The sequence below is a fragment of the Arachis hypogaea genome, chromosome 12, assembly GCF_003086295.3.
Source record: "Arachis hypogaea cultivar Tifrunner chromosome 12, arahy.Tifrunner.gnm2.J5K5, whole genome shotgun sequence".
Lineage (NCBI taxonomy): Eukaryota > Viridiplantae > Streptophyta > Magnoliopsida > Fabales > Fabaceae > Arachis > Arachis hypogaea.
The window spans coordinates 21,909,382-21,923,790 of NC_092047.1; the positions used below are offsets into that span (position 1 = coordinate 21,909,382).

Consider the following 14,409-nt stretch of genomic DNA (forward strand, 5'->3'; position numbering starts at 1 on the left):
AGGTTGAGAGCTGAGGTACAAACCTTCAGGCAGCAAGATGGTGAGACTCTATATGAAGCATGGGAGAGGTTTAAGGATCTGACAAGAAGGTTCCCACCAGATATGTTCAATAAATGGGTATAGCTACACATTTTCTATGAAGGCCTTTCTTATGAATCAAAGAAGCAGTAGACCACTCATCCGGGGGATCTCTGAACAAGAAGAAGACCATTGAAGAAGCCATAGATGTCATTGAGACTGTAGCTGAGAATGACTACTTATATGCTTCTGAAAGAGGCAACACTAGAGGAGTAATGGAGCTAAAAATGTGGATGCATTGCTGGCCCAGAACAAGCTGATTATCAAGCAGCTGGCTGACCTTACCAAGAAGATGGAGAGGAACCAAGTAGCAGCAATCACCACCTCATCAGCAATCCAAGAAGGAGTGAATGCAGAAGCAGAGGGTGAGCAGGAACAAGCCAACTACATTGGAAACTCACCTAGGCAGACCCATGATCCATACTCCAAAACTTACAATCCTGGTTGGAGGAACCACCCAAACTTTGGGTGGGGAAATCAACAAGATCAAGGCCAAACTTTGGAGGAACCACCCAAACTTTGGGTGGGGAAATCAACAAGATCAAGGCCAAGATCAAAGACGTCACAACCCCAACAACAATGCAGCTCACCAACACTTCACACAGAGATCATATCAGCACCCACCTAACAACACCTCTCAACATCCATATCAAAACCAAAATGGCCATTCTCATCCCTCCAACTCCAACTCGCCATCATCCGAGGATAGACTCTCAAGGATTGAGACCCTACTTGAAGGCATATGCAATGAGATTCAAGATAACAAGGTGTTCAAAGAGGAGTTGCGAGCTAATCTCAAAAACCAGGGAGACACCATTCAGAGGCTAGAATTTCAAGTGGGATACCTCTCTGAGAAGATTCCCAAACCCACTGACAGCTTCCCAAGTGACACAGAGAAAAACCCAAGAGGTGAAACAAAGAAAGTAAGATGGGAAAACTGCAAGATGGTCACCACAAGTGATAAAGGGACTGAGGAAGAGCCGAAAAAACCATTAGAACAACCTGGAGACATATTAGCAGAGAAACAGGAAGAGGATCACCAAGAAACCAAAATTACACAGAAGGAGCTGCTGAGGCTCTATGCACCTTTTCCCCAAAGACTCAAGGGTGGTGTAGAAAAGAGAATATACTCAAAGTTCCTTGACACATTTGCATTTCTCCATGTGAAAATACCATTCATCAAGGCTCTCCAACAAATGCCCTCATACATTAAGTGTATGAAAGAATTGCTGACCAGGAAAAGCTCACTCAAGGGAGGGCAAACAATAGTGATGAATAAGGAGTGCAGTGCTCTCATTCAACCAGAGTTGCCTACAAAAAGGAAGGACCCAGGGAGTTTTCACATCCCTTGTGCCATAGGAGAAATAATGTTTGACAAAGGACTCTGTGACCTGGGAGCAAGCATCAACTTAATTCCTTTATCCCTTATGAAGAAGTTGCAGATCAATAAGCTAGTGCCCACAGACGTAGTCATCAGGCTGGCTGACAAAACTCAGAAACAAGCAGTAGGAGTGGTTGAAAACGTGTTGGTAAAGGTTGGGAACTACTTCCTTCCTACAGACTTTGTCATTATTGGAAATGGAAGAGAGTCACCTTCACCCAATCATATTGGGAAGACCATTCCTAGCTACAGCCAGAACGCTCATAGATGTGGAGCAAGGAGAGATAATATTGAGGATACATGACGAACAACTGGCATTCAATGTCTTTAAACCCTCACAAGAAGCAGACCAAGAAAGCAAGGAACCAAGGAAAGAGTACAACAAGGTGGAAGAAACAAGCATTGAAGCACAGAAAATTCCTTTGGTTGATGAACAAGATAATCATCAACTGTCACAGCTCAAGGAAAATCAGGAGGAACCTAAACCACCAGAGTCATACGAGACTAACAACAAAATTTCCTTGAAAGAAGAGGTCACAAAGAACAGGGCAACATCAAAAGGAACAAAGAAGAAGGCACCAAGGGGATGGAGGAACAAGAAGATTCCACAGAGGATTTCTCTCCAGGGGATAAAGTGATCTCAGCTTATTTCTCAATTATCCCACCTCATCTCCCCACCATCCCATCTCAGCTACCTAAAGTCTTCACCATCAACAAAGTTCTCTCCCTAGAGCATGTAGAGATCCTTGATGAAGCCAATGGATATAGGTTTACTGCAAGAGATGAAGATCTGAAGCATTACCAACCACCCTGACAAAGGGCAGAACGTCAAGCTAGTGACGCTAAAGAAGCGCTTCATGGGAGGCAACCCATGTTTTATATGCTTTTAAAGTAATTAATAATGCAAGGTTCATGAATTCCAAATCAGCTTTGACATATCCTTGAATGAATTTTTTTATGCAACATATAGTGGAGGACAAGTTTGGTGTTCAAGGCATGCTAAGAGAACATGAATGCAACTCATAGCACGTCACTCTTAGCACCTTGAACAATTCCTTTTACACTACATGGCCACAAATTAAGTTTGGTGTCACCAATGTTGCATACATGGACATTCAATTAGTCAATTGATTTGCACTCATGAATAGCACTTAGTGAGTTAAAAACAAAAATTTTAAAAAGTAGTTACTCTTTCTTTTCTTTTAAATTTTGCCGCCACTTCCCACAATTTCATTAATCACATCCCTTTTGTTTTGTAGGAAAATTGATGGGAAAATTGAAGGAGGAAGTTTCGGCCACTTCAAAAAGAAGAGGACTATACACGTGTTTTCAAGGGGAATGCATTGGGAAATGTTGCCATGCAACATTGAAAGAATGACACGCTTGGAAATCGAACCAACCCCCCTTCATAAAGTTGATGATCCTTGTGCCCATCCCATACTACACCCCATCCGCTCATCATAAGCCTACACATTCAATCCACACCTTTCATCTACTCATCATTTCTCTATATAAGAGATTCTTACCCAACTTCCTTTTACCCATCAAAAACACTCTCACCCATTCCTTTCACTACACCCCATCTTAACCGACCGAAGCCAATTATCCACACCCTTTACACCTTCACATCTCAAAAATCACTTATGGCATCATCAAGCTCCAAGAGGCAAAAGTGGCAGGAACCGGTGGAGAGTGTCCCCTTCGATGAAGGGAGATTTAAAATTGCATTCCATGGACTCAAATTTGAACGGATAAAGCTCAAAAAGATATTGCTTGAATTAACATTCTAGTTCAATGAGGATGAGTGCCCACAGATTCGAGAGAAGATTGAACAAAGGGATTGGCAAAGGCTCACAAACCCAGAAGCAAAGATAAATGCAAACCTCATTAAGGAGTTCTATACAAATGTGGTCAGAGAAGACAAAACCAAGGCCCCCACCTTCAAAAGTTATGTGAGAGGAACAGAGGTGGACTTCAGCCCCAATGCCATAACAAGGATTCTTCAGCTGAAATCGCCACATTTTGATGAACCCAGTTATCATGTGAGAATAAGTAATGGCCCCGACGATGATGAACTTGAAGAGATTGTGAACGATATGTGTGTTATAGAATCTGACTGGGAAAGGTATTCGGATAGGAGACCCTTCATCAGGAGAGGAGACCTCATCCCGGAAGCTAAGGGATGGTTTGAGCTCGTGAGGAGATCTATCCTCCCAGCCGCAAACAATTCTAAGGTCAACATTACTCGAGCTACTATGGTACATTGCTTAATAAAGGGTGGAGGCATCAATGTGCACGAAATTATAGCTGAGGAGATTCAAGAATCAGCCGAGAAGAATAATTCAGGTGCTAGACTTTGGTACCCTAGTACTATCCTTAGGCTGTGTACAAAAGCCAAAGTAGTCTTCGAGGACAGCAATCCAACTTGGGTAAACCCCGGACGAATGGTTACACACCAGCGTATAACTTATGTGGCACCCGCCCAACAACAAAGAAGGCCTCAAATAGGGAAAAGAACATCACAAGAAGGACCTCACCAAGAAGAATCCCATCAGGAAGAATACCAGCAAGAAGAGTACTATGATCCAACCAATATAAATCTGGGCCACATTAAAGGAGCCATTGAGGACTTGGCAAGGAGATATATGGAAGGGCAAGAACAACAACTACACATTCAATCCCAGAGGATGGATCGTCAAAAAGAACTCCTGTCTAATTGGATGAATCAACAAGGGGAGTGGCAGAAACAACAAATGGAACACTACTCCCAGCTCACTCAAGCCATCAATCAAGTGACTGAAAGGCAAGAGCGTCAAGACAAACGCCTTTAAGAACTCAACCAACGTCAGCTAGCTCAGACAAAGGCATTCAATAAGTTCAGCGTACTTAATGAAGGACGACAACTACATAGGGAGGAGTTCAATATAAACACTCAAGCCAAGTTGAACTATATGTCTGGTCATATGCATAATCTGCACTCTGCAATCCCTAGGTATGATGCAGTCCAAAAAGAGCTAACAGAACAAGAGGAAAGGAAGGTGAAATAGCAGAAGGAAACATTGAAAAAGAAGATGGAAGATGCTGGCTTCTGGAAAAAGTTGATTGGAAAAGGCAAGGGAAGTGGGAGTTCAAGCACTCAAGAAAAACACAAAGGGGACAAATAAGAGGGAGAGCATGAGCAACCCCATGAGTAAAAGGTGGTGGAGTTCCCCCTTTGTTCCATCTTTTTCAAGTTTTTAAATAAGGAAAATCATGTATGAAATAGAACATGCTTCCATAATAGTTTAGGATTTTAAATTCTGCCTTTAAGTTTTCATTGCTTAGGTCTATGCTTGCTAGTCCAAGTTACCTGCTGCATTTTCACCATACTTGCTTGTATGCTTGTCCTTTTGAATCAAATAAAAAGAGAATGTATGCTATGAAAGACCAGAGTGAAGTTCATATTGTGGAGTAGGTTCCTAAACTTGTGGTGTAGTAATTACTTAGCTAAGTTGGTTCACCAACAAGGTAGGAAGGCAACTATCTGTCCTGAAGTCATATGCTTGAAGCACACCCCATGAGACCAGTTAATTAACAAGATCCTAATAAGAAAAAGGAAAAGAACAATAAGAGTTAAAAAAGAAAGAAAAGTAATAAGAAATAAGGCTAGGCACCAAGGGCTTGAATCTTGAGGGATGTGTTTGTGGTGCTCTTGTACCAAGGATCTGCTTGGATGAATAAGTTCTTAGGAGTGCTTCATCACTTGGTAACTTAGTCTAACTAACCCGGGATTATCAACTGAAAACCCACTATCAAGAGCAACCTTGCTACAGAATATTTAGTAACCCAAAGAGGTGCTGGACACCAAGGCCTCAAGGAAAGAAAATAACAAACCATGTGCCTGTGGTGTGCATGTATGGGGGAGAGAGACTTGAGGGAGTAAGTCCTTAGGGGTGTTTCAACACCTAGCACCTTGAACCAACTGATTCGGGAGTGTTGGCTGAAAGCTTATTTTAAAAAGTCACCCCCTCACAGAACACTTAGCCTAAGGATGCAATAAACCTTGAAAATACAAAGGGATTAATAAATAAAAGTCTCAAAGGGTGCAATCAAGTGAGTATTCCAGGGCATGATAAAGGTCTGAAAGCCAATAAAGGAATGAACCTAAGTTGCTATGCATGAAACTCCATAAAACCAAGAACATGACTTCCACAATAATGATTCATTTCTCTTGTCATTTCATTCATCATTCTCTTGTTCCAGTACATGCTTAGGGACAAGCAAGCTTTAAGTTTGGTGTTGTGATGCCAGGGCATTTTGGCCAGTTTTACTGACCTTTTCTTTACTGTTTTAGGGTAGTTTCATGCATTTTCTTAGGAAATAAGCAAGTTTTTGTTAGAATTTCACTTACATCTTGATTCAAGCAAACATTGTGAATTTTATATGATTTCATGAGAATTATGCATGAATTGAATGATAAAATGAATGATGCATGATATCATGGGTTAGAACCTAGCTTTGATGCACTTTATTTGCTTGATTTCAGGACAAAGGAAGCAAGGAAGATGCCACGTTAATAGCCACGTTAGTCTAACTAACGTGACAATTAACGTGGAATGAAGGATAGCTTGCAACGTTAATGAGAAAAGTGATCGCCAATAACGCCTGCATGAGCCATCATAGCCCATGTTAGTTGCCACGTTAACTACGTTAACATGGAAGCTAACGTAGAAGAGAAGTAAAACTCCAACGTTAGTGGTAAAAGTGAATGCCACTAACGTTGGAAAAGGGGGGCACACCTAGCCACGTTAAGAGTCACGTTAAGTGCATTAACGTGAACTCTAACGTGGAAGGAAAGAAGTGCCAACGTTAGTGACACTCACCTTTGTCACTAACGTTGGACTAAGCCACCATTAACCACGTTAGTTGCCATGTTAATTGCACTAACGTGGAAGCTAACGTGGAGGAAAGGATTGATGAACCAACGTTAGTGACACTCACCTTTGTCACTAACGTTGGAGATGGCTATCACTACCACGTTAGAAGTCACGTTAACCTAAGTAACGTGAACTCTAACGTGGGAAGAAGGGTGTTTGGAGTGTTAGTGACAAAGGTAAGTGTCACTAACGCTCTCGAAGATTTGGCAAGCCTACGTTAAAGGTCACGTTAACTATACTAACGTGAACTCTAACGTAGGGAGAAAGGGGTACTCTCAACATTATTGGGAAAGGTAAACCCCAATAACGTTTGTAAAGGGCCAAGAGGCAACGTTAGTGGTCACGTTAGTGTCACTAATGTTGAAGTTAATGTGGACCATTTTGGGTTAGGAACGTTAGTGAAAAAGGTGATTGTCACTAACGTTCTCGACCTCATACTTTCACTTAACGTTAACACCACTAACGTCCTAAGCTAAAGTCCATGCCTACTGCACACTTTCTCTACAAGTGAAGCTGAGCCCACTAAAGATGATAACTGCTTCAACTTAAGATCCAAAGGCCCATATCCAAAACTTGAAGAGCCAATTAGAAGATCAGAAGAGTAGGATAAATAGGAGTAGTTTTGAACTAGAGAGAAAGCTTTTTGGGCTTGGGAGAACTACTCTCTATAGAATTTTACTTTCTCTGCAACTTCTAGTTTTACTTTCAAAATGCATTCTCCATCTTCGTTTTCCATTCCGAGAGCTATGAATAACTAAACCCCTTTCATTGGGTTAGGGAGCTCTGTTGTAATTTGATGGATCACTAACAGTTTTCATTATTCTTCCTCTTTCTTTTCTCTTGATTTTACTAGAAAGCTTTCAATCTTCATCCAATTGGGTAGTTATCTTAGAAAAGAAGCTATTCATACTTGGATCTCTTCGGAACCTTGGAAGAGGAATGAAGAGATCATACTAGAAATGCTTTCTCATGTGGGACCAAATTGGGGTTTGGATGGATATAGTGACATATAATCCTACCAACATTTTGATTTGGAAATACATGTGGTATAATCAGTGACCACACTTCATCTCTTCTCATGAGCAATTAGACCAAGGAATTGGCTATTGATCAAGATTTGAGAGATTGAATTACCAAGGAATTGGAATTCAATCACTTAAGATTGCCAAGGAGATCAATGAATGCATTGATTGAGGAAGAGATGAAGATGAACTTGATCCAGAGAATACAATATCTCCTGAGCGCAATGAACTCCTCATTTCCTATCTCACCCATTCTCTTTAATTTCTGCAATTTACTTTTATGATCATCTTCCCAAATCCCCATTTAACATTTTGCAATTTACATTCCGCCATTTACATTCAGCTCTTTATTTCCAGTATTTACATTCTCTGCTATTTACTTTCCCGCCATTTAATTTCCTTCAACTCTCACATTAAATTCTGCTTAGCTCAACTAGAACATTCCTCTAATTAAAGTTGATTGACCAATCAATCCCTGTGGGATTCGACCTCACTCTATTGTGAGTTTTTACTTGACGACAATTCGGTATACTTGCCGAGGGGAATTTGTTGAGAGACAAGTTTCCGTGCATTAGGCACTATAGATTCCAACCATCACCTCAGCAACTTCAGAAGCAGAATGTACCTCACCGATGCCTCAGACGCTGTTCGCTGCAAAGCTTTTCCAACAACTCTCACGAAGACAGCGATCAGATGGTTCGACAATTTACCTCCTAAGTCCATCTCAAGCTTTGATGACCTAGCCAAAAAATTTCTGGCCAGATTCTCCATCCAAAAAGACAAGACTAAGCACGCCCCCAGCCTATTAGGAATCAAGCAAGGAGATCGGGAAAGTCTTCGTAACTACATGAAAAGATTCAACAGAACATGCCTAGACATACAAAGCTTACCAACAGAGGCCACGATCATGGGCCTTATCAACGGCTTACGGGAGGGACCTTTTAGCCAATCTACTTCAAAGAAATACCCCACATCTCTGGACGAGGTGCAAGAACAGACGGAGAAGTACATCAACATGGAAGAAAATTGCTGACTTGGAGAAGCCTCGAGATCCGGTTTTGCCTACCGAGATAAAAATAAAGAATCCAAGAGGAAGGAAGATCGAACGGGGGAAAAAAATAAAAAATATCATAATTACACCCTTCTTCGGGTGTCCCTTGTGGATATTTACAAAGAAGTCTGTAACACAGAAAAGATACCCCCAGCTCGACCACTCAAAGGAAAAAGAGAAGGAGGAAATCGGAACGAATACTGTGAATATCATCGAGTTCAAGGGCATTCCACCAACGAATGTTTCGACTTAAAAAATGTCATAGAAAAATTAGTGAGAGAAGAAAAACTAGATCGGTTTCTGGCCACCCGAGATGATGAGCAAAGAAAGAGAAGAAGGGATGAAGATGTCGGACGAACCGAGCGATCACCTCGTACACCAGAAAGACAGGTCCACATGATACACGGCAGATTTGCAGGAGGAGGAATCTCCAAGTCATCTCGCAAAAGATATCTCAAAGAAGTATATCATGTCGAAGGGAAGGAGGAAGCACCCGACATCCCTGCAATCACATTCACCAAAGAAAATGCATCTGGAGTCATCTCAGGACACGACGATCCCATGGTCATCACCGTTATACTGGCAAATGCCAATATCCACCGCACATTAATAGACGAAGGGAGCTCCGCCGATATCTTATTCAAAATTGCCTTCGACAAGCTCGGCTTAGAAGAAAAGGATCTTAGAGCATACCCGAACAGCCTATTCGGACTGGGAGATACCCCAGTACAACCACTGGGATACGTGTCACTACATACAACCTTCGAAAAAGGAAACCAATCCAGAACACTCAAGATAGACTACATCGTGGTCGATGTGAGTTCATCCTACAACGCCCTAATAGGTCGGACAACACTAAATCAACTCGGCGCAATAGTCTCAACTCCACATCTATGCATGAAATTCCCAACTACAGAAGGGATAGCTACAATAAAAGCAGATCAAAAGACGGCATGCCGCTGTTATAACGAAAGTCTAAACCTCAGAGGCAGAGGAGAAGAGTTCCATACAATTGAGCTTGGTAGAATTCAGAGACGTGAATAACTCCGTCCGCAGCCCGAGGGTGAAGTAAAGAAAGTTCAGATCGGAGACACCTCAGACAAAACAACTAATATTGGCACGATCCTGACGGGAGATGTAAAAGAATTACTAGTACATTTTTTACGAGATAATGTCGATCTCTTCGCATGGAAAGCTGCAGACATGCAGGCATAGACCCCAAGCTAATGTGTCACAAGTTGGCGGTCTATCCAGGATCTCGGCCGGTACAGCAGAGACGAAGAAAACTTGGGCCAGAACGATCCCAAGCTGTGGAAGAACAGGTACAAGCACTACTGGAGGCAGGATTTATAAGAGAAGTCAAGTACCCACTATGGCTAGCTAACGTCGTCTTGGTGAAAAAATCAAATGGAAAGTGCCGAATGTGCACCGACTACACCGATCTCAACAAAGCTTGCCCAAAAGATCCTTACCCACTCCCAAGTATCGACGCCCTAGTAGATGCTTCATCCGGATATAGATACCTCTCGTTTATGGATGCATATTCGGGATACAACCAAATCTACATGTATCCACCAGATCAAGAAAAGACCTCTTTTTTAACATCAAAAGCGAATTACTGCTACATTGTAATGCCTTTCGGTCTCAAGAATGCGGGAGCTACTTATCAAAGGCTAATGAATAAGGTCTTTTCAGATCATATCGGAAAAATCATGGAAGTCTACGTGGACGACATGTTAAAGAGACATTATTGTCCAACCTGGCCCAAGTGTTCGACACTAAAAGGAAGCATGACATGTGCCTCAATCCGGCAAAATGCACTTTTGCAGTAGAAGCAGGCAAGTTCTTGGGTTTTATGCTCACACAAAGAGGAATTGAGGCAAATCCGGATAAATGCTAGGCCATACTCAACATGAAGAGCCTAACTTGTGTCAAAGAAGTACAACAACTCAATGGGAGGTTGGCAGCCTTGTCCAGGTTCTTAGCGGAATCAGCGATAAGATCCCTTCCTTTCTATGCCACTCTAAGGAAAGGAAAGAACTTCAAATGGACAATAGAATGCGAGCAAGCCTTCCAGGATTTCAAAAGTTTCCTGGGACGACCACCTATCCTAACTCAACCACGAAAGGAAGAACCACTCGTATTGTACCTTGCAGTAGGAAGTCGGGCAGTAGCCTCAGCACTAGTTCGAGAGGACGACAAAGGGCAACAACCTGTATACTTCATTAGTAAAGTGCTGCAGGGATCTGAGCTGAACTACCAAAAAATAGAAAAGTTTGCCTATGCTCTCATAATGACATCTCGACGACTTCGCCCGTACTTTCAGGCTCACACCATTAAGGTTCAAACCGACCAGCCCATAAAAGGGATATTGCAGAAAACAGATTTAGCAGGCAGAATTTTACAATGGGCAGTCGAGTTATCCGAGTTCGACCTCCAATATGAAGCTCGGACAGCCATCAAATCGCAATACTTGGCCAACTTCATTGCAGAATTCACAGATACCCTGGAAACCCCCACAGAATAGAATCTCTACGTGGACGGGTCCTCGAATAAGACTGGAAGCGGCGCAGGTGTGATAATAGAAAGCAACCAAGGAACCCAAGTTGAGCTTTTCCTTAAATTTGGGTTCCCGGCTTCAAACAACCAGGCAGAATATGAAGCGTTACTAGCTGGTTTGAAGCTAACTAAGGAGGTTGGAGCTCAAAAACTCAACATCTTCAGCGATTCATAAGTAGTCACCTCACAAATAACAGGGAGCTATCAAGCCAAAGATCCCACCATGAAAAAGTATTTGGATAAAACCAAGGAACAGCTCGGACAACTCGGAGAATATAAGATCTGCCACATACCCCGCGAACAAAATGCCCGAGCTGATGCACTCTCAAAGCTAGCCAGCACCAAACCAGGGGGCAACAATAGAAGCCTCATCCAGGAAATGCTACAGAACCTGTCAATCTCAGAAGCAAAAAAAGTCCTAGCCATAACAGGTCAGAATCAAGGATGGATGAACCCCATAATTAATTACCTCAAAACAGAAACACTCCCCACAGATGAAAAGGAGGCAAAGAGATTAAAGCGGGAGGCACAGTACTATACTATCATAAACAACACCCTATACAAAAGAGGGATTTCAATACCATTGTTAAAATGTGTGCCGACCTCTAACACAAGGGAAGTTTTAGAGGAAGTACACATCGGCATTTGTGGCAATCATCTCGGGGCACAAGCTCTCACCAAAAAGTACTTCGGGCGGGATTTTACTGGCCAACTCTACAAAAAGAAGCTACAAAATTTGTAAAGACATGTCCCCCATGCCAGAAACATACCAACTTTCACATCGCCCTGCCAGAAGAGCTCATCAACGTAACTTCGCCTTGGCCATTTGCAAAATGGGGACACGATCTTCTCGAACCCTTTTCCCAGGGATCAGGACAAGTCAAATTCCTCATAGTCAGAGTAGACTATTTCACAAAGTGGATTAAGGCAGAGCCCCTAGCCAACGCCACTGCTCAAAGAAGCCAGAAATTCCTATATAGGAACATTGTCACGAGGTTCGGGGTTCCATACTCCATCACCACAGACAATGGCACTCAATTCACAGATGCAGGCTTCAGAAAATTAGTAGCCGACTTGAACATAAAGCACCAGTTCACCTCCGTCGAACATCCTCAAGCCAATGGGCAAGCCGAAGCTGCCAACAAAGTCATATTGGCTGGGTTGAAATGGAGACTGCAAGATGCGAAGGGAGCTTGGGCTGAAGAACTTCCACAGGTCCTATGGGCATATCGAACTACGCCACATTCCACCACAAACGAATCACCGTTTCGATTAGCGTACGGAGTGGAGGCAATGATCCCAGTAGAAGTCGAGGAAGGGTCGCCTAGAGTAGTCCACTACAATGAAGAAGCCAACTCTCAACTTCAAAGAGAAGAGCTCGACCTACTTCCAGAAATCCAAGAAAGAGCTCGAATCAGGGAAGAAGCGCTAAAGCGCCGAATGGCTTCAAGATATAATCAAAAGGTAGTGCCAAGAGGTTTCGCGGAGAATGATCTCATCCTAATCCGAAATGATATTGGAACAACTCGACCCGGAGAAGGAAAGTTCAGCAAACTGGAAAGGACCCTACCGAGTCATAGAAGTACTTGGGAAGGGCTACTACAGACTGTCTGAACTCGATGGACGAGAGCTTCCCAGATTGTGGCACGCCTGCAACCTAAGAAGGTACTGTAGCTAGAGAAGATAAAAGATCTCATCATAGGATGCACTCTTTTTCCTGAAAAGATTTTTTAATGAGGCACCAAGTTGAGATCCAGAAATTATCCGACTTAAAAGGATAAAAAACTCCAACATGTATATATTTGCACTTTCTTTTGAATAAAATATATTTTAGATATTCTACAAATTCTCAAGACGCATTAATCTGAAGCATTCATCGTCCGATTATAAAGCAATAGATTGGCAGAAAGTGAAAAACAGATTCACTGCACGATCAAGATAAAAGACCAATAAAGATGAAAATGCGATTCATCTAACGGTCGACCAAAGAAAGATAGAAACCACCTTCTACAAATTGGCAAAGATGAACATAGAATAATGCAAGAAGTTATCGAAAGTGATCCGAAAAAAGAACTTGACGAGGTCTTATGGATTGCTAAATAATAACTAAAAGACTGGCCGACGTTGAGAAGTCGGACCAAGTCAACCCAAGTTATCAGCAAATCCCTGAAAAGAGGTCTGGCCAACCCTATAAAAGAGAAATTGCTATAACTTAGAAGAGATCGACGTGACGAAGTCGGTCTCCTACAAAAAACAAGTTATAAAAGTAATCCCTGAAAGAGACCTGACAAAGGTCCAAGAAAGAGGATTACAAAAAATAATTTAGAAGAGGACGACATAAAGAAGTCGACCTCCTACAAACAAGTTATAAAAGTAATCCCTGAAAGAGACCTGACAAAAGTCCAAGAAAGAGGATTACAAAATAACTTAGAAGATATCGACCTGACGAAGTCGGTCTCCTACAAAAAACAAGTTATAAAAGTAATCCCTGAAAGAGACCTGACAAAGGTCCAAGAAAGAGGATTACAAAATAACTCGGAAAGAACGACGCAAAGAAGTCGGTCTCCCAAAAATAAGTTATAAAAGTAGTTCCGGAAAGAGACCTGACAAGGGTCCAAGAAAGAAGATTACAAAAATAACTGGAAAGCGGACCAACGTGAAGAAATTGGTTACGGAGTGCTAGAAATAAATACAAGTAAAAGCAAAAAAACCGAAATACAAGTTGGACCCACATATCCATAACCTCAAAAGATTCAAGCTACAAGCAATAAGTACAAAGCAATCCAAAGAGGCCGAGCAGCAAGGCTCTAACACTCTCAAAACCCAGAAAGGTGTCAAGACAAGTGCAAACAAGCATAATATAAAATACAATATTATAACAAACCTCAGGGTCAGGCCCAAAAAGCTTGAAAGCTACTTGTTGTTTTTTCAAAATCAAAAGGTGCTAAACAAGAAACCAAAAGGAGTATCAACAGTCAGCATAATATTCAAGACTACAAAATAAAGAGTTTAAAAGCCCACAAGTCGGGCTATCCACACAAATATCCAAGAAAATTCAGCTAAGATTATAAGACTTCTCGGCAGCATCAGTCTGAGGTGAAGGAGGACGAGCCTGGAGAGGCACTGCATCCACTGTACCGTCGTCCCTATTCAGAATTTGACAATCGGGGTCTGACTCCAGACGAATGATCCCAGCGGGAGGAGCTATAGAAGTCGACACTTTAGCAGCAGGTAGAGGGGGAGGCCCGACGTCATCATCATCCTGGTCGTCTGGGACAATCTTACCATCCCTTACAACGTTGTCCAAGCTGAAGAGAGTAAGGTCAACCTCAGGAGCAAGAACTTGAACCTGCTCCTTTAAATTATCATAAGCAGTATTTACGCTGCCGACAAGATGACCTT

At 42.2% G+C, this 14,409-nt stretch overlaps 1 non-coding gene across 1 annotated transcript; it reads right to left on the reverse strand.

Annotated features, from left to right (window-relative positions):
* LOC112731482 (small nucleolar RNA R71) lies at positions 1-107 on the reverse strand. Its single transcript, XR_003167256.1, has one exon. It is a non-coding gene; the product is annotated as a small nucleolar RNA R71 (small nucleolar RNA).
* Between the last annotated feature and the right edge of the window lie 14,302 nt (positions 108-14,409).